The following is a 19,046-nucleotide window of genomic DNA, read 5'->3' as shown; positions in this document are numbered from 1 at the left end:
TGTGTTTTGCTATGTTATCCCTTTCCTGAAACAGTAAGTATAGAATGAATGCTAAGATTGTGGATTCCAAGACAAAGGAAAAAGAAATGTGTGTATGTTATTCCACCACAAAAGTTAAAGATTAAAAAAAAGCTAAAGATCAAAAACCCTGGAAAACGTCAGAGAGGAATTGAGAGCCAAATCATCAGGGATACTTTCACGTTTAAAACGATGACAACAACAAGAAAACGCCAACCTGAAAACTAGAAACCAAGAGAAAGGAACCTTGGCAAGTTAACTAGATGACTTCTGAGAACCCTGAAACTCTAACATTTGATGACTCAGAGAAAATACAACTAAGATCATTTAGCCAGGCTGCTCACTTTACAAATGGGGGAACTGAGGCCAGAGAAGTGAAGGAAGTTACCCAAGGTCATCCAGCCAGTTAATAATAGAGATGGAATCTGAACTTACGTTTCAACTTTGGTGCGTTTATCATTACTCTATGAAATCGTCTACATATTTATGACATCCCTCCTTTTTTATAATTTGGGAAATGGTTTCGATAATTATATAGTCACCTCTTTATTTCTGAAGAGCAAGAACATAATTTTTACTGATATCCAGATGGCCTTTCCTCTGTGTTCAGTCTTGATAATGGCAGTTCTGTGCAGGGAATAGAAACAGTATTTGGAGAATTCAGTTTAATTCAGTAATCTTTCCCGCAGGACTTCACAGAGCCTTTACTTTGCACATTGTGACTGTTCAAGGAGACATTATGGTCAGTTGATGGTGGAGTCCTTTGTGGCATCTTGAAGAATTAGTGTTTTGGGGAACAGTCTTTGGGAAATGATGCTCTAGGAAAACAAAATGAACAGGCTATAGCTGTGAAGAGGCAGGTCCTTCACCCTAGTGTCCATAGATTGATATAAATAATATCATGGTGGAAATCAGGGGCATATGATGGTGAGTGTCTAGGGGAAGGGAAAGAGTTGACCAGAGACAACAGGATTTTTGGTGTGGGGGCGGGGTAGGGAGAGAACACTGGGGTAGGACACAGAATGAAAGGAAGAGTTCCAGGAACTGAAGCTCTCTGTTTCTCTGTGACTTTCTCTCTCTGTCTGTCTCTCGTCTCTGCCTCCCTCTATTTGGCTTCATTTAGTTTCATTCCTTTTTACTTCAGAGGGGCTTTCTTCATGACCTCAAAACAAGAGAGTATTCCTTGTCATCTTTAGTGTAAAAAGGCACCAGTGGTCCCACCTTAGATCACATTTGGTGAGGGATACTTGGTTCTTTTATTGACCCACTTGGGTTTAACCCAGAAGTGGGGAGTAAAAGAGTATGGGGCAAATAAAGATAACAGCCACCACAGAGAAAATATAAAGAGACTTATCATGTTGCAGTGATATTGAAGAAAGGATATAGCAGTCCACCTCCAGGGGATGTAGAATTGTTGGGGAATAGAAGTGTCTCAGAATCTGTATTGTATCAGTCAGAATTCAATCAGAAAAGCAGAACTCTAGGAGATGTTAGTTACAGGGATTAGGCCTTTCTCAATTATGGGAGTTGGTTGAACAGTTTCTGTTAGGCTTTTGTCTTTGTGTCTGATGTCTTATGCTGGAGCTTGAAGTTCTCAGGGCAGGCAGTCAAGAAAGGAAAGTGGATTTAAAGTGGGGAAGAATTAGCTGGAACACATGAGCACAAGTGAGAACCCATGAGGACAGACTAGAACCTGTGTCAGTTCTCACTGTGTCTGACCTTGATGATGTGGGCATCCTGTAAGAGAAGCCAGAGTCATTCATCACAGAGCTTAATACACACCTTGAGTAGGAGAAGCTGAAGCAGGATCCAGGGGAAGGTGGGGCAGTTGCAAACCTGACACCTGCCCCATGCCCATGAGGTGAGCTGGCAGATAAGCAACAACCTGCTGAGCTACAAAAGCACCTAGTGACTTTGCCCCAACCTCCCAGGTATAAAAACACAATATGGCTACTGCCTCCCTCCCTGTAAATCTTCTAAGAATCTCTCTTGTGGCTCACCCTAACAGGAAGCACACAGGGAAAAAGAATTTAGAAAACAGCCTAGATAAATTGACATAGAGCTGCCACATTTGTCTGTCTGGAGCACTGAATGGGAGGAATTGCTAACAACTAAGTGTGTGTGTGTGTGTGTGTGTGTGTGTGTGTGTGTGTGTGTGTACATTTGGAGCAAGACGGGTTGTGGAGAGAATGGACAGACAGTGCAGAGGGAAGCTCTGGAGAGGACCTTCACAAGGTGGATGCAACTGTTCTGAGGGCTGAGATGGGAGAGTCTCACTCTGCTCACCCTCCCCACTGACCACTGTGGGCTGCCTTAGACATTAGTTCCTTTGGGGAGTGTGGGGACAGTGGAAACAATTCTTTTCTTTTTGTTTTTCTTACTTTAAAAGGACATGTTTCCCCAAGGAGCTGGGAGTTGGAGGCCCAGAACACTAGGCTCAGGCTGGAGACCCCCAAAGACTTTGATATACACTGAGCAATGGGAAAAGAAAGGTTACACCTGCTCACTTACTAATATCCATGTTATTTTTCAATAGTGAGGCCAGTCAGGAGTCAGCATGTTCAAAGAGATTTTAATGGTCTCCATCTTCAACTGTAATAGTTGTGTGTATTTGCTTGTAGTTTGTTTGGATATAATTTTGAGTTTAGGGGGTGAGGGTGGGCACCAGTAAGAGGGAAAGTAAAGAAGACTAGGCATTTCTGGGTAACAGGTGAAAAATACTTCAGGTTTCAAAGGATGACTCATGATGGAGAATTTGTGGTTGAGCTGTGGAGTCAATCAGCAATTCCTACTTTAGGGGTTCTTGCCTACAGAAGCCCCCTGGATCCTGCTATGCTCATTTGTTCCTAACTTAGAGAACACCAATGCCCATCTTTCTTTGTATCTAAGGATAGATGGCCTCCATCATTCATTCATTCAACAGTTTTCTAAGAGCAGATTATGTCTCAGGCTCTGTGTGAGCCCCTGGGAATACAGTCCTGGCCCTTGGGGAACACATGAGTAGGGAAGAGGTGGAAGGGGCTGGGAAGACAACTTACTAAGTCATGGTAAGAGGCACAGGGACAGGGGGTTGTCAGGACAAAGTCTTGTGGTCTTATTCAGTGGGGTGTAAGGAGCAAGTATTGGTTTTCCTCTTACTCCCCATAGTCATTTTCAGACATTACTCAACCATCCTCATGAAAAACCCTTCCTCTTCTGAGGTCTTCATTACCTGGCCAATAAGTCTTTAGAGAGGAGGTATCAGTTTGGCTGGGCCTCAAAGGAAAAAGAGTTCTTCCAGGTGACAAAGATGAGTGGAGAGGCTAAAGAAGGGTATTAGAAGCAGAGCAAAAAACCAAAACAAAACAAAACCCATTGCCATCGAGTTGACTCCGACTCATAGCAACCCTATAATAGGACACAGAAGAACTGCCCCATAGAGTTTCCAAGAAGCAGCTGGTAGATTCAAACTGCCGACCTTTTGGTTAGCAGCTGTAGCTCTTAACCGCTACACAACTAGGGCTGCAGAAGCAGAGCAAAGGGCAGATCAAACTCGTCTTTAGAATTCAGGCTGCTGGCCACAGTTTTCAGGGGCTTCAACCCCTGCTGCAGCCTTTCCTCAGTTTCCAGTGGAGATTACTTTTTCTTGGTTCCAGACAAATGTCCTGTGCCCATCCTCTGGGAGAATCTCTACTCCTCTCAGCTTTTCAGTTTCCGTTGCAGAGTTAAGTCTACTTACCGGCCCTATTTCTAGGAAATTTTGTCCTTGAAGGGCAACAGAGAAAGAAGTCAATGAACTGACGAGGTCCATTTAGCATCGAGACCGATTTAAAGTGGGAAAGGTACAACAATGAATGTGTGCAAATTGGAGTTCTTCTCCTACAATTGTGTTTGCATAAATGGGCCATGACCAAAGATTTCCCTCCAGAGAAGGTTGGGGCTTTTTTTTTTTTAATTGTACTTTAGGTGAAAGTTTACAGAACAAATAGTTTCTCATTAAAGTCAGTACACATATTGTTTTATGACATTGGTTAACAACCCCGCGACATGTCAACATTCTGAAGGTTAGGACTTTTTAAAAAATTTTCTTTACCGATCCAAGAGGATGTATAACTGACATGAAGTTTTTGGGTTTTATAGTGGTGGATCACCCATAATTTCAGAAACTCTGATGCGGTGTGCAAGGGAAGAAACCTTTGATTAGATTCAAACGGACATCTTGAATAGAGTCTGAAATGGGAAAAGAAAGCAGCACTGCCCTTTGATTCTGCAAAAATAAAACCAATTTGCCTCCAAGAAACTTAACTTAATTTCCTTCTCTCTTCATATTTGCAAGTTAAATATGATTAAATCCTGATCAGCCATTCATTATATACTTGCTGAATATGTGGACTTAGACTTAGCTGAAAGTCGTTCTCCTGTCCAAGTTGAGTGTCAGGTGCTTTTATTTATAGGAAAGTTCTCATGGTATCCTCTTTTCTTACTCAGAGAATGTGTCCCCTCCCCCTCCCCCTCCCCCATAATTTAGAACTTAGTCCCTCACATCTGTAGGCAGCATAGAACTTCTGAGAATCCAGAGCATGGCTAAAGATGTTGGAATGCATGACATCCGGCAACATAAAAGGAATACATAAATTCAAAATATCTAAAATCAATGGCTACTTACAAAGCTCTAATGATTTATTTTTTGATATTCATTTTAACTTCCATTTCAATTTTGAGACCCTATGGAATGAGTATTTGGTTTATTTTTGCCATCAAGGAGATGATTTTTCAAAAACTGTTTTAGTGATGGAAAAACTCCAGCAACACGGTCACCTAGGAACTGAGATGTTAGAGTAGATAACTATTCGAGAGAGGAAATGAGATTTCATCAGCTACCCTGTCTCCTCCAGAGCACAGTCAGATGGTCTTCATTGGCTGAAAATACAAAGGCCTTTTTATTTATTTATTTTTTGGCACAGGAAGTTTGGCCATAATATGACCAGCAGGACCTCTCTGCTGATGCCTTGGTAGAGGGAAGCACAAGGGATAGATGTTTGTACAGAACAGGCTCATAGTGCCTGGAACTCGTTCTCTGTATTCATAACCTGTGGCTGCCCTAAAGGGACAGATTAAAATTCAAAGCATGCAGATCCTTGACTGTTTGATTTCACACACAAACTTGGAAACGGGCTGATAAACATACGCAGCACGCACCCCACTCCCACTCCCTCTTTTTCTGTTCCTCTGTTGCTCAGCAGAGAAGCAGAACCCTGTCAACTCTGGTCTAGAAGGCACCCTGCCTCTGCACAGGCAGGAGTCCCATTGTCCCAATGAAGAGTCTCCTAAACTACCTCCATTCCTCCAGTGTGTTTGAAACAGATGAGGCTGGGGGCAGGGGGGAGGGGGGACAATGGGAGTAAGCTCACATTTATTTGACTACTTTCATACGGGCTGTAGGGCTGGTGGGAGGCTCACCTACACAGGTCCTCACTTTATTTTTGGGAGAACAGCCATATGGCCATGGGGCTTACATGATCTTAGTTACAGATGACACTATCGATACCGTTAGGGTACGGTGACCCCATTTTCCGTGATTCTGGGGTGTGCTGAGATCTTTCATTGATCAGATTCTCTCTCTTTCTCTGGCTGCCTTGACATTTGAGGTCAAGACTCAACCCTGTATTTCCTTAAACGGGTAAACTTTGCACAAATCATTGAGAGCTTAGACAGCGGGGCCTAAGTTATTTGTCTTGTTGGAAAATGATTGTCTTAGGTCTAACAGTTCAGAAGGACATTCCTAAAGTTCTAAGATTGGTCAGTCTCATCCATGTTTTGGGCTTTCTAGACCCTTGGAGGAAGTAGACAGCTTTGCTCCTAGTGACACAGCAGCTGGCAGCATTAGATTCTGGGCCTTGTTGGTATCTTTTACCACACTAGGCTGTCAGGTGTAGGACAAGGAAGTGGGAATTTACGATTAGCAATTCATAAAATTCTCATTCTTACTGATTAGGCAGTTTGTTATCAATGATTCTTGGGTATTCCAACCACTAATAAAACCAGTGATTACTTTTATGTCTCACAGAGTTTTGTGCCTCTTTAGAGGTGGGTGGTTGTCAAGTACGTATGTTTTAGGGTGAATGTCTAGCTCAGATTATCTTTTTGGAAGGTGTGAACCTAAGAGACTAGATCTGTACTATGTGATCTCAGCCCCTTGACCACAGCTGATCAAACCAGGGCTGGACACCTAACTCCGGAGAATCTAGGATGTATTGAGCCCATCCATTATCTCTATTGATTATTTGAATGAAAGGCTATAGAGGTGACTGAATGGGATGATGTTGACAGAGGGAAGGTCACACAGTACTGGGGCTAGAGTCGGTGCCAAGGCCAGCCAGAACCATGAGTGAGTGGGAGGTATGGGGGAGAGACTCTAGAGCCTTGCTAAGGAAGCTGGTCTTCGGAGAAAAGGAGCAGAGAGAAGCAGAGATGAGGGACCATGTGGTTCAGAGGAAGAGTTACAGGAATATCCTCAATTCCCTAAGGTGCAGTTTCCTGTCCCCAGATGCCACTCATTGACTTGAATGAGTCTGAGTAGGTTTTTATTCCTTGCAAGCAAGCAACCCCTGACTAGAAGAATGGCTTCTGAGCACTAGAAGTGATTTATCGCAGGGCCAGGAAAAGTCAATGTCAGTGTGAAGATACAGTGTGAAGATGGGCCAAATGAGTCTGCCTTGGAGCCAGACAGCACCATTCATGTCAGGAAAGGCATGCTATGCAATACTCCCTTTGGGTATAGTATCCAAGGAGGGGAAGAGAAAAGAATAGAAAGTTAGTGAGGGCCTTCTGGGTCTCAGGCACCATGTTAGGTGCTTTACATATGTGTCTTATTTTGTCTTTTGGTAATTGTGGTAGGCTGAATAATGACCTCCTAAATACATCCACGTCCTAACCCCTGGAACCTGTGAATGTTATCTTATGTGGAAAAAGAGACTTTGCAGATATGATTAATCTAAGGATTTTGAGATGAGGAGATTATCCTGGATTATGTGAGTGGATCTGATGTAATCATAACCTTTTTAAGAGGGATGCAGAAGGAGTCGGAGTCTGAGGAGAAGGTGATGTGATGATGGAAGCAGGGATTGGAGTGATGTGTTTTGAAGATGGAGGAAGGGGCCATGAGCCAAGGAATACAGGCATCCATTAGAAACTGAAAAAGGCAAGGAAGCAGATTCTCCTGTCAGAGTCTCCAGAAGGAACCAGCACTACAGACACCTTGACTTTAGCTCAGTGAGACTCATTTCAGACTCCTGTCCTCCAGAACAGTAAGAGAGTAAATTTATGTTGTTTTAAGCCACTAAATTTGTGGTAATTTGTTACAGCAGCAATAGGAAACTAATAAAGTATTCTTATAATCCCTATTTTTACAAATGAGGACACTCAGTGGGGTTGAATAACTTGCCCAAGGACACACAGCTAGTAAGAAATGGAGCAGAGGTTTGCTCCCAAGCCTGTCAGACTCAAAGCCCAGCTGTTCCCACTATCTGATTTTGCTGCCTGAGGAATCTTCTTTTCTAAACACATCTTTGAACACACCAAAGGCTTGATCTGTGTCCAATGGGTTAATGCAGAGCTATCAGGAGCCAGGGGGTAGATAGGGTGATCTCTCAACATCCTTCCTTTCATCAATGCCAGTAAGTATATTTTTGATGCCTTCAGTGTAAAAATGCAGGTGTCTATTTGTGGCCCCTGTGGCTGGGCCCTCCCACGTAGATCTGGCATTTGGGTCTCTTTAGCTACCTGCCTCTTTCAGGATGCTGGAGTTGGTCTGATTTATTATGGTGCATTCCCCGATTTCATGCCAAATGATTCAATTACAGTCACTCTCAGTACTCGGGAGAGGTTTCCCGCTGTCTGGCAAAGATGAGACCCGGGGTGGCCCCGAGCATGTAGAAAAATTTCACCTTATTATTTATTGGAGAGGAAAGTGGCATTTCTCCCACTTTGGAGCAGGTTAGTTAATCACCATGTATGGGAGAAGAGGGAGGGAAAAAATCATCCTGTTTCCAAAAAGAAGTTAGGTTTTAATGAGGAAATATGGCAGTGTTTTTACTTTGTCTTCCCTGGCTACCTCCTTCCTCTCAGCTCGGGGTTACTCTTGCTCAGTTGAAAGGAATGAATGCATACTGACTGCCTATAAAATAAAAACAATAGTTCCCATTTATTAAGCCTGTACTGTGTGACAGCCACTGTGCTAGGCCCTTTTCAAGTTATCATTTCAAGGAAACTGAGCCTGCAAAGTAAATGTTGCTAAGCTTATCTCATGAATCTGGAAACAGAGGCTCAGATACATGAAGTAATTGGCCCAACAACACCCAACTAGTAAGCTAGAATTTGAACCTAGGCTTTTCTCTGAATCTGGAAGTGTTTTTTTGTGTGGTGAAAAATTTTATAGTTAGAAATTAGCCAGTTGGACTTAGTTTAGATGATCCCAGTTTCATTGGCAACCTCCAAAGCATCATAGTCAGGAGCCAGTCAAACCTATGCCACCTTCTCACCATCAGGCCTGATCAGGGATTTGACCTTGGCGATGTCAGTGTCACAGAGCTTCTTCACAGCCTGTTTGATCTGATGCTTGTTGGCCTTGACAACCACGAGGAACACAGATGTGTTGTTGCCTTTCGTCTTCTTTATGGCCAACTCAGTGGTCAGGGAGAACTTGATGATGGTATAGTGGTCAAGCTTGTTTCCTTTGGGGCACTCTTATGAGGCTATTTGGGCTGCCTTTGGAGCTGCAGTGTCTTGGGCCACTGGAAAGTGGGTAACGTGGATTTTCTTTCTTTCTTTCTTTTTTTTTGTGTGTGGCTATAGACACCTTTCAGCACTGACTTCAAAATCTTTGCTTTGGCTTCAGATTTGGGAAGAGCTGGGGCTTCCTTCTTCACTTTTAGTGCTATTTTCACGAAAAGGCCAGAAGCTGGAGTTTTAATTTTTTCAAGAAGTGAGGGTGGTTTTTATATTTAGGTGCTTTATTGCCCGATCCTATATGTCCTGCAGGTCTCAGCTCAGATGTCCCTTCCTTCATGCTGCCTTTCCTACCCCTCAAATCTAGGTCCTCCTTAGTACCGGGCACTCGCCATATTCAGTGCCATGTTTCACACTGTATTTTAATTGTTCCCTCCTCATCTGTGTCTCCATATACTGTAAAGGGCAAAGTCTTTGTCTTCTTATATGCTGAGTTCCCAGCCCAGAGCAGGTGCTTAATAATTGCTTGTTGAATATATAATGAATGAATGGCCTACACACACACACACACACACACACACAAATGCTGTCACTGAAAATTATGAACTTTACATATCATTTGGGGAAGGCACCATACTTTACAAAGTGCATTCAAATATTATCACTTTAAAAAGTTGATAAAAGTTACTGATTATGATGAGTTTTATCAGAACAACTTACTGTATTCAGCTTAAACCTTAAAAAACTTACTGCACACATGAAAGAATATACCTTAAAATGATCAAATTGGTTTACTTAGCGCTGACATTCCCTACAGATTGGCACAGAATGGCTGTAAAAATATTGTTTTATTCCCAGATTGTATTTGGGTTTTTATTTTCAAAGCATCCTTTTGGGTGTATTCATCCCGTTCACTCACTCCTTTTCTTACCCAAAATTTATTCTTCTGAGCCCATTAACATGCATGCGCCTTAAAGGTAGAACTCTCTTATTTGCTGCCATATGACCCTGATACCTAGGATAATACCTAGCTCATGGGAGGCTTACAATTAATATTTATTGATTAATTGATGGGCTTCTCCTATTCTATATAGTGAAAGAATCAGAGAGGGGGAAAAGGTTATGTGCAGGAACAGTGGGTGGAGATGTGTGGACCTACCGGTATCTTACTCCCTAATGTAACAGGTGCTGCTTACCTGGCTGGTCTACTGTTTATACCAGAGGTGTAAGCCATTGTCTTAGTTACCCAGTGCTGCCATAACAAAAGATACCACAGGTAAGTGGCTTTAAAGAACAGGTATTTATTTTCTCAAAGTGCTGGAGGCTAGAAGTTCGAATTCAGGATGTTGGCTATAGGAAGATCCTTCTTTGTCTCTTTCGGCTTCTAGTAGCTGCTAGCAGTTGTTGGCATTCCCGGGCTTGTAGATTCATCTGCCTCTGTCTTTACATGGTGTCTTCCCCTGTGTGTCTATGTCTATCCTGCTGTTTTTATAACACACCACTCAGAAGGGATTTAGGTTTAGGACCCACCCTACTCCAGTGTGACGTCATTAATGTACAGAAGAAAACTGCTATTTCCAAACAGGGTCATATTTGCAGGTACAGGGGTTAAGAATTCAATGTAATTTTTTTTTTGGGGGGAGGCACAATTCCATCCATAATAGTGTTTATTTGCTGCTCCATCTGATCACCTCACTGTCTACATTGGAATCCTGTTGCTGGATGGCTGAGAGGCTCTTCTCCCTCTGACCACCCTTCCTCTTTTCTCTTTCCCACCCTGAACCCTCTTCATCTTTTCAAACTCTCTCCTGTCCCCGAAAAGTCCCTGAGCCTTCAGAGAGAAACTTCCATAAGACCAGAAACCTTAGTGTTGCCATTATTGGTAGCCTCTTGCAAGAGAAGCTGCGGCCGTTATCATCCTAACAAAGTATCTTTTTTTTTTTTTCTGCCTTGTCAAAGACTCTGCTCAGGAAGGGGTGGGTGCAGGATGAAGAGAAAGAGGCAGGCAGGGGTGGAAACGCTTCACACCTCCCAGAGCATAGGAAGAGCACCTGCCCCTGGGAGGAGGGTGGGAGGAGGCTGGCATCCTCAGCCCGGAGTGAGTGGCTTGCTTGGCACCAAGTGGCGCCCTGAAGTTTAATTTCAAACCATGCAACTGGAGCCTGTCTGCTACTAACAACCACCTGCTCTCATCACCATGCAGAACCTGATGGAAAGAAGAAGTAATTTACAAGAAGGGCGCCAAGTAGCAGACGTGTCAATACGGGACTTTCAACTCAGCCGAGGAAATAAATCTCATTTTGAAATTAATGTCATGATTGACTTTACAGCAAATTTGTTAGACAATTGATCTCCCAGTAAAATGCGAACGTGACCAACAGGTACAGGTTTCACAGCTGACCTTTTGTTCACTGCCTTCTCTTCCCTGTCTCATCCTGCTCTTCTTACCCTGGCCTGGGAATCATTGGCCTGAATCAGTGAGAACAAACCTGTTTTTCTTTTTAACGATACCCTAGGGAAAGGCATACTAAACTAGCTTTGACCCCTCAGTCTGTTGTTTTAATTGTCCTTTTAGCCAGAAAGTTATGTGTAAGGTCTAACTTGCATCCCTCAGGCTGCAACTCAGGCAGGGGCCTGTCTGTGGAGGATAGCTACCAGGGTAATTAGTGTTAAATTGCTGAATAATCTCTTACAGTTGGTGATGGAAACTGTGATGACCGATAGGAACTGCTCATTGGCATCCCACCTCAGGCAGGGCCCAGGGCATGAGCCCTACCTGGGGGCCTCTCAACCGCTACCCCAGACAGGCCTCTGACTCCAGGCCTGTTTTCTATTTGTTCAGATCACCGCGGAGATGAACAGTAACATGACTTCTTGTCTCTCCATCCCCACACAGCTCCATCACCAATCACACCATGCCTAGTCCCTTCTACTCTTGCCCTCTTCTACCATGATCCTTCCCACCCCCCTTAATTAGACCAACAGGATATGGAAACCTAGGCCCTGTGAGCCTATTGATGAAAAAATGTTGTAAGCTGCGATGAGAAGCACACAACTAAATTTTAGGAGTCTGAGAACCCTGGCTTTGAAGCCTGGTCTGATTTATTTATGGGCTGGCCTCTGTCACCCAGACACAGCATTATATCAGCCAGCGTGCTGAAGGTGCCCCCAATGGTTTATGGCTGTGATAATGGAGTTGTTATGGGCCCTGGTGAGCTGGAATTTATCAAGGCCCGGGTTCTTCCCCGTGTAGCTGGCTCTGAGATATCACTTGACCTCTATTAACAATAACAACAGCAGTATAATAATATAATAATAATAGCAATAATAGTAATAGCTCATGCCTGCTAAGCCTTTACTATGTGCTTGGTGCTGTGTTAACGTTTAACGTACATTATTTCATGCTTCTCAAACAGTTTTGAACGGAGACACTATCTTACCACCGATCTACAGATAAGGAAACTGAGGCATGGGGAAGTTAAGCAGTGTCCTTGGTTTGGAAGGATTTGAGCTAGGAATTCAAACCCAGCCCGTCTGAATCCAGAGCCCAAATTTGCACCGCTCTGCCAGCAGCCAAAGGAAGAAGAGGACACTCTCGCTTTGAGAGTGCTGGGTCCGGATGTACCTTGGCTGTGGTCTGTCAAATGCCACTTCCTTGGGGCAGTGACTCAAGGTCATTCCTTACCCGCACTCCCTGGCACCTTCATCCCAGCCTCCTGTCAGTTTCCTCATATGCAGGCACAATGAGCCATTCCTTGGGGACTGTGCTCTACAGCACACAGAGGGCTTTAATGCACATACCTTATTTGGACCTCAGAGCGCACTAAGAGGGAGGAGTGGGCTTAGATAGGGGAGTCAGGGAGCGTGACTAATAAAAATAAAGCAAGGGATTAAGAGGCCCAGAGACTCCCAGACCAGGTTATACAGGCAGTCACTGGGTTATGAATGTCTGACTTACATACAACCTGTAGTTACGAACCAACCCCCGTAAAGCCTGTTATATTAAAAATTCCAGGTACATGTAATGGTTTGTAATAACATACAGGTGCCACTTTGTGATGCACATCCAAACATTGTTACTGTATTATTAGTTTAAAGATGTTTTAGTGTATCTGGAAGTGTTTCTGTAATGTTTTTATGCATAGAACGGTACACTGTATACTATATACTAAGACAAACATTTGACTGACTAACGTCAGATACAAACTGTACTTAACTGTTCCTACTTATGTACAAATTCTACTTAAAGGCAGATTTAGGAATGGAACTCATTTGTAGTCTGGGGACCTGCCTGTAGTCAAATTGGTGGATATTAATCAGCTAAAGAAAGAATGAGTCACAGTAGGAGAACTATTTAAATGGATTATGGCATATACTTATAAGGCAACCATTAAATTAATGATCAAGAAGAATGTTTGGCAACTTGAAAAGTTGGTTGCTATATGTTACATAGTAAAGAAAAAAGTGATCAGAAAGTATGTATAACATGATCCCATTTTCACACAAACACATACATGTATATGTATACATGTATATGTATATATGTGTGCATATATGTATTACCATGTATAGAAAAACGATTAGAAGCTTATATTCCAAAATATTGACTAGTTATCTCAGGTAGTGGGATTGTGGATGATGTAGATTATTTTTTTCTTATCTATGCTTTTGAAGTTTTCTGTAATAAAGCTGGAATAAGATAAAATTTATTAAAGGAAGAAAGAACAAGCCATTAAAAGGCAGGTAGTTAGTGTCTCCCCAGGAAAATGGGGAGCCAAGACAGAAGAGAAAGTGCAGTGTACAGCAGTGTCCTGATAACTGAGACCTGAATTTGGAGCCATAGGAATTCTAGGCCCTGTTGTGTCCAGAGATGGTTCATGGGCTGGACTTCACCTTGGCTTCCTACCTCTCCTGGCTCTGATTCCACACTTGCTGGGATTTTCAGTTTGACCTTTCTGTGCCTTGATATTGGGAAGGGGTGTGTGCTGGGTTAGGGACTAGAACATTCTAGTTACTGGAAAGAGGAACTGTATCCCCAGTGAGAAAGAGACTTTGGCATTCTGATTTACAGCTAGTCCTTTGTGAGCTTGGTTAATGAGAATCTGTCCAGAAGTGACGGGTTAATCAGCTCTTGGGCCTGCAAGCTGAGGACCAGACTCAGGGATGTGGTGGTGAGGCCAAGGGGCTTCTCTGACCAGGGCTGGTCAGCTGGCCTTTCCCAGCAACAGCTCTCCTTGAAAGAGAGTGTGATATTCTGGAAAGGGCTTCATCTTGGAACTGGGTCGACCCGTGTTCAAATCCTAGTTCTGTCATTTCCTAGCAATGTGACCTTGGGTCACTTAGTTAACTTCTTTGAGTCTTCCCTTTCTCATGTGAAAAGTAGACACAATAATACATCACAGGGCTTTTCTGAGGATTAAATGAAATATGGAGTGTAAAGCTCCTGGTGCATGGTTGGCACTTAATAGCGGTTAGTTTCCTTCTCCTTGTTTATCTGCAATATCAAGCAGGCCAGGAAGTGTTAGCCCTGTTACCCCTGAACTTGGATCCAGAGAGATTACATGCTTTGCTCACAGTAAAACCAGACCAAAGCTCAGACCTTCTTCTTGTCTGGTGTGGCTTCTACTCCAGCATGACCTCAGGTCTGTCTAGAGCAGGGGTCAGCAAACTATGGCCCATGAGCCCGATCTGGCCCACTGCCTGTTTTTATAAGTAAAGTTTTATTAGAACACAGCCATGCTCATTCATTTTCATATTGTCTGTGGTTATTTTTGTGCTTCACCAGCAGAGTTGAGTACAGGTAGTCCCCGACTTACCATGGGGTTCCTTCCCAACGACTCCGTCGTAAGTCGGTTCTGACCTAAGTCAATTACCTCATTTTTTAAAAAAAATTTTTATTATTATTGCCTTTTATCTGATCTTTATTTGTCTTTGGGGGTTGGAAACATTACATATAAACTTACAGATATATTTTAATACCTGTATACATACATAAAAAATGAATCATAAAAAAAAGATGGTCATTACTCGAATATGTCGTAAGTCGAGGACTACCTGTAGTTGTGACGGAACTATATGGCCTGCAAAGCCTAAAACGTCTACTATCTGACCCTTTATGGAAAAGTTTGCTGACCCTGGTGTAGAATATCATTAACTTCTCAGGTGGAAGGAATTTCACAGTGGGAAGTCCCAGAATCAGGAATGTGAGGAAACCCTCAAAAGGTTAAAGAAGAGAAGGATTTGGGAGAAAACACCACCTCCCAGGAAAAGGAGGAAGGATAATGAAGGGAGAATATGGACCTTCAACAGGCCAGGAGATAGCCCCAAAAGACTAGCCAGGACATATTAGGAAATCGATAAATCTGCTCCCTTTAATTCCTTCATCTCTGCAGGGGATGTAAAACAATTTGTAGAGATTATGAGAAAATACGTGTTGAATGTCTGGCAAAAGTCCAGGTCTTGAGATGGTCCTTCTAAAAGCCTGGCTGGTGACAGGGCTCTCATCTGCTATTTGTCTTCCCTGCCTCTGAGCCCTGACTTCAGGACCTGGAACATGATGTTCCATGGAAATCCATTGTTCTCTATAGCCAATTGGTCCTCAAGCCCGGTCTACTCTGCCTCCTTAAATATACCTCTGTCTTAGTCATCTAGTGCTGCTATAACAGAAATACCACAAATGGATAGATTCAACAGAGAGAAATTTATTCTCTGACAGTCTAGTAGCTTACAAGTACAAATTCAGGGCATCAGCTCCAGGGGAAGGCTTTCTGTGTCAGCTCTGGAGGAAGGTCCTTGTCATCAGTCTTCCCTTGTTCTGGGAGCATCTCAGCACAGGAGCCTCAGGTCCAAAGGACATGCTCTGCTCCCGGCACTGCTTTCTTGGTGATATGATGTCCCCAAGTCTCTCTGCTCACTTCTTTCTTTTATATCTCAGAAGAGATTGGTTTATGACAGTACCTAATCTTGTAGACCTCATCAATATAACTGCCGCTAATCCATCTTATTACATCATAGTGATAGCATTTACAACACGTAGGGAAATCACATCAGATGATAAAATGGTAGACAGTCATACAATACTGGGAATCATGACCTAGCCAAGTTGACAGGTATTTTTGGGGAACACAATTCAATCCATGACAACCTCCAATCTGTCCTTCCTGTCCATCCCCACTGCCACGATCCTTGTTCAGATTTCATCATGCTTGGATTATTGTAATAATGTCCTTCTTTTGTTCCATTCATCTATCCAGTTTTTGTAAGTAAAACTAAGCCCTGAGACACAATGCTGAGCAAGGCATAATCTTTGCCTCCATGGCCTTATCAGCTAATGGTCTTTAATAACTGAATTTCCACTTCTGATCTCACCTCCACCCATCTCTCCTTCCACCCAGTTTGCAGGGTGATCTTTTGAAAGTACAGATTTGATTCTGCGATTCCCCTGAGTAAAGCCCTTTGATAACTTCCCATCCCCTATAGGACAAAGACCAAACTCCTTAGTGAAACATTTAGTTTTCTTTGCAAGTTGAATCTCCACTTACCTTTCCAGCCTTTTCTACCACAAATCTCCTAAATTTTAGTGAGCAATTTCAAGTTCAACATGAGGTTTCATACTGTATTAGTCAGGGTAGGTAATGCTATGATAACAAATAAATCCTGAAACATCAGTGCCTTAACACAATATATAAAGAGTTTTATTTTAAGGAATTGGCTCATGTGATTGTGGGAGCTAGCAAGTCTGAAATTTGTAGGGAAGGCCAGCAGGCTGGAAACTCAGGCAGGATGTCTATGTTACAGTCTTGAGGCAGAATTCTTTCTCCTGAAAACCTCAGTTTTTGCTCTTAAGGACTTCGACCGATTAGATGAGGCCCAGCCACATTATGACTCCTTTACTTAGAGTCAACTAATTGTAGATGTTAACCATATCTACAAAATGCTTTCACAGCAATATCTGGACTAGTTTTTGACCAAACAATTGGGCACCATAGCCTAGGGAAGTTGACACATAAAATCAACCATCCCAGCATGTGAATGGCTCCTTCCCCTTCTATGCCCAGCCTTAGCATCATCACCTCTGGGAACACTTTCCTAGCCCTACAGAATCCTCAGTCCTCTATTTTCAAAGGGCCTTGTCTATGGTTAACATCGATCAGGTTTTGCTATGTGCCAGGCCCCATTCCAATCTCTTTACCTGCATTGACTCTTACAATCCTCACATAAACCCTGTGAGGTAGGTACTATTATTATCCGCAATTCAGAGATGAGGAACTCAAGGCTTATGAGAGAAAGTAAATGTCCAAGGGCTCTATTAGTATATCACAAGCTATTGTACTGCTTTGTCTTCCAGTCTGTCAACCCTATGGAACCATGAGCTCCTCACAGGCAGGAGCCTGGTTTTATTACTTTTTTATGACTGAAATATGGCATGTCCTCAGGAACTATCTACTGAATGAAGAAATGTTGCCATTCAATACATTAATATATTTATTGATCAGTGAATTTATTTTATATTAATCCATAATGGAGGAGATGCTCAACAAACATTGATTGCCTGGTTGGTTTAAAAACTGAGTCATCGGTGAGTCATCAGTGATGGATGGTTCATTCTTTTAAAAGGAGTACATGACCATCTGGACACCCCAGTGGTGTTTGCAGATGCTGCAGCAGAACTCTGCTCCTGACACTGCACTTCCCTTGCAAGCTGTTCTCTCTTGGTCATCGTGGGATTCACATAATGATCTTTGAATAGCTGGACTGCATTGTGATCCATCATGTGCCAAGTTCAGACACATTTGCTCCTTACTCACAAGATGTGATCAGATTTTACCTGCCTTTAGTTTGATCTTTGGGAAAGATTTGACTCCATCATCTAATAGGGTGGCCAATGGCATTTTTTTTTTCTCAGAGAGCCATCAATACAGTTAAATTGATCCAAATTAACTAAGCCTGAGTTATGTGCTAAGCCTTGAGTAAGGTGTTGATGATGTGCCAATGAATAAGGCATACAACATGGTTTTGTAAGTGTTCACAGTCTGGGGCTGGAGGAAGAGATGAGTAGTCAGTAATGACTACCTGATAGGGTTACTGTGAGAAGTAAATGAGATAGTGCAGGTAAAGAACATAGCACAGTGCCAGGCACATAGTAAGTGCTCGATTTAGAATAGCTGTGATATTATTATGAATATGATACAGTGTGATGTGTGTTTTCTTGGTGGCATGAACAAAATACTACTGGAGCACAAAGTATCCGCTCGTGCCTGGGAAATTTAGGGAGACATTCACAGAGGAAGTGAGATTCGAACAAGGTTCTGATGGATGAGTAGGAATGTCCCTGATAAATTAGGGAAGGGGGGGGTGGGAGATAGGCATTTGAGGCAGATGAAACTATGGGTATGAAAATAAATTTTGTTCTCTGGGAATAACAACTTGAAGTATAGAGGGTACTGTAGAGGAAAGCAAGGGAAATGGGAAAGATGGTGTGGTAGGCAAAATAATTCCTTCTCAAAAATATATATGTCCCCATCCTTGGAACCTGTAAATGTTACCTTATATAAACCCGTTAAAAAAACTTGTTGCCGTCGAGTTGATTCCGACTCACAGCGACCCTATAGGACAGAGTAGAACTGTCCCATAGGGTTTCCAAGGAGCAACTGGTGGATTTGAACTGCCAACCTTTTGGTTAGCAGCCATAGCTCTTAACCACTCTGCCACCAAGGTTCATACCTTATGTAGGAGATGGAATTAAGGTTGTTAACCGTCAGACCTTAAAGTAGGCAGTGTCTTAGGCTGGGTTCTCCAGAGAAGCAAAACCAGTGAAGCATATACCTATAAATAAAGAAATATAAATATACACACACATACATACAGTTGGCCCTCCTATCCGCAGGTTCCACATCCGTGGATTCAACCAGCCGGGGATTGAAAATATTCAGGAAAAAAGAAAGAAAGAGTTCAAGGGCCTGGGGGCAATGCGGAGGGCACCACAAGGCAAGACAAGGTTTGGCCTGAGGAATGGTATGTGGCTGTGAAGGAAGAAGCTACCAGGGAGATGGAGGTGGCCACACCCTGACACAGTTTGGACAAGTGAGGACACTAGGAATGGGGTCATGAACTTATGCTCTGGTGTTTCCTGGCCTGACGAGGATCTGGTAGAGCATGTGTGCTGCAGAGGTCTTTGGTCTGGAAGGAGAGAATAAAGTTGGCAGGTCCAGGACCTAGCACTCTCTACACTGTATGTGCAGGTGTCAAAAGTCACCCAGGTGAGAGTATGGCCCCCAGACACCCTTTTAGCTCAGTGGTGAAGCTACCTCCGAGGTTCACTG

General features: G+C 43.0%; 1 pseudogene; it reads right to left on the bottom strand.

Annotated features, from left to right (window-relative positions):
- Positions 1 to 8,460: 8,460 nt before the first annotated feature.
- Positions 8,461 to 17,443, bottom strand: LOC101351416 (60S ribosomal protein L23a pseudogene; annotated as a pseudogene).
- Between the last annotated feature and the right edge of the window lie 1,603 nt (positions 17,444 to 19,046).

The sequence above is a fragment of the Trichechus manatus genome, unplaced genomic scaffold (genome assembly GCF_000243295.1).
Source record: "Trichechus manatus latirostris isolate Lorelei unplaced genomic scaffold, TriManLat1.0 scaffold00054, whole genome shotgun sequence".
Taxonomy (NCBI): Eukaryota; Metazoa; Chordata; class Mammalia; order Sirenia; family Trichechidae; genus Trichechus; species Trichechus manatus.
The sequence above is the reverse complement of the archived record's forward strand: the minus strand, read 5'-3'. Positions and strand labels throughout refer to the sequence as shown.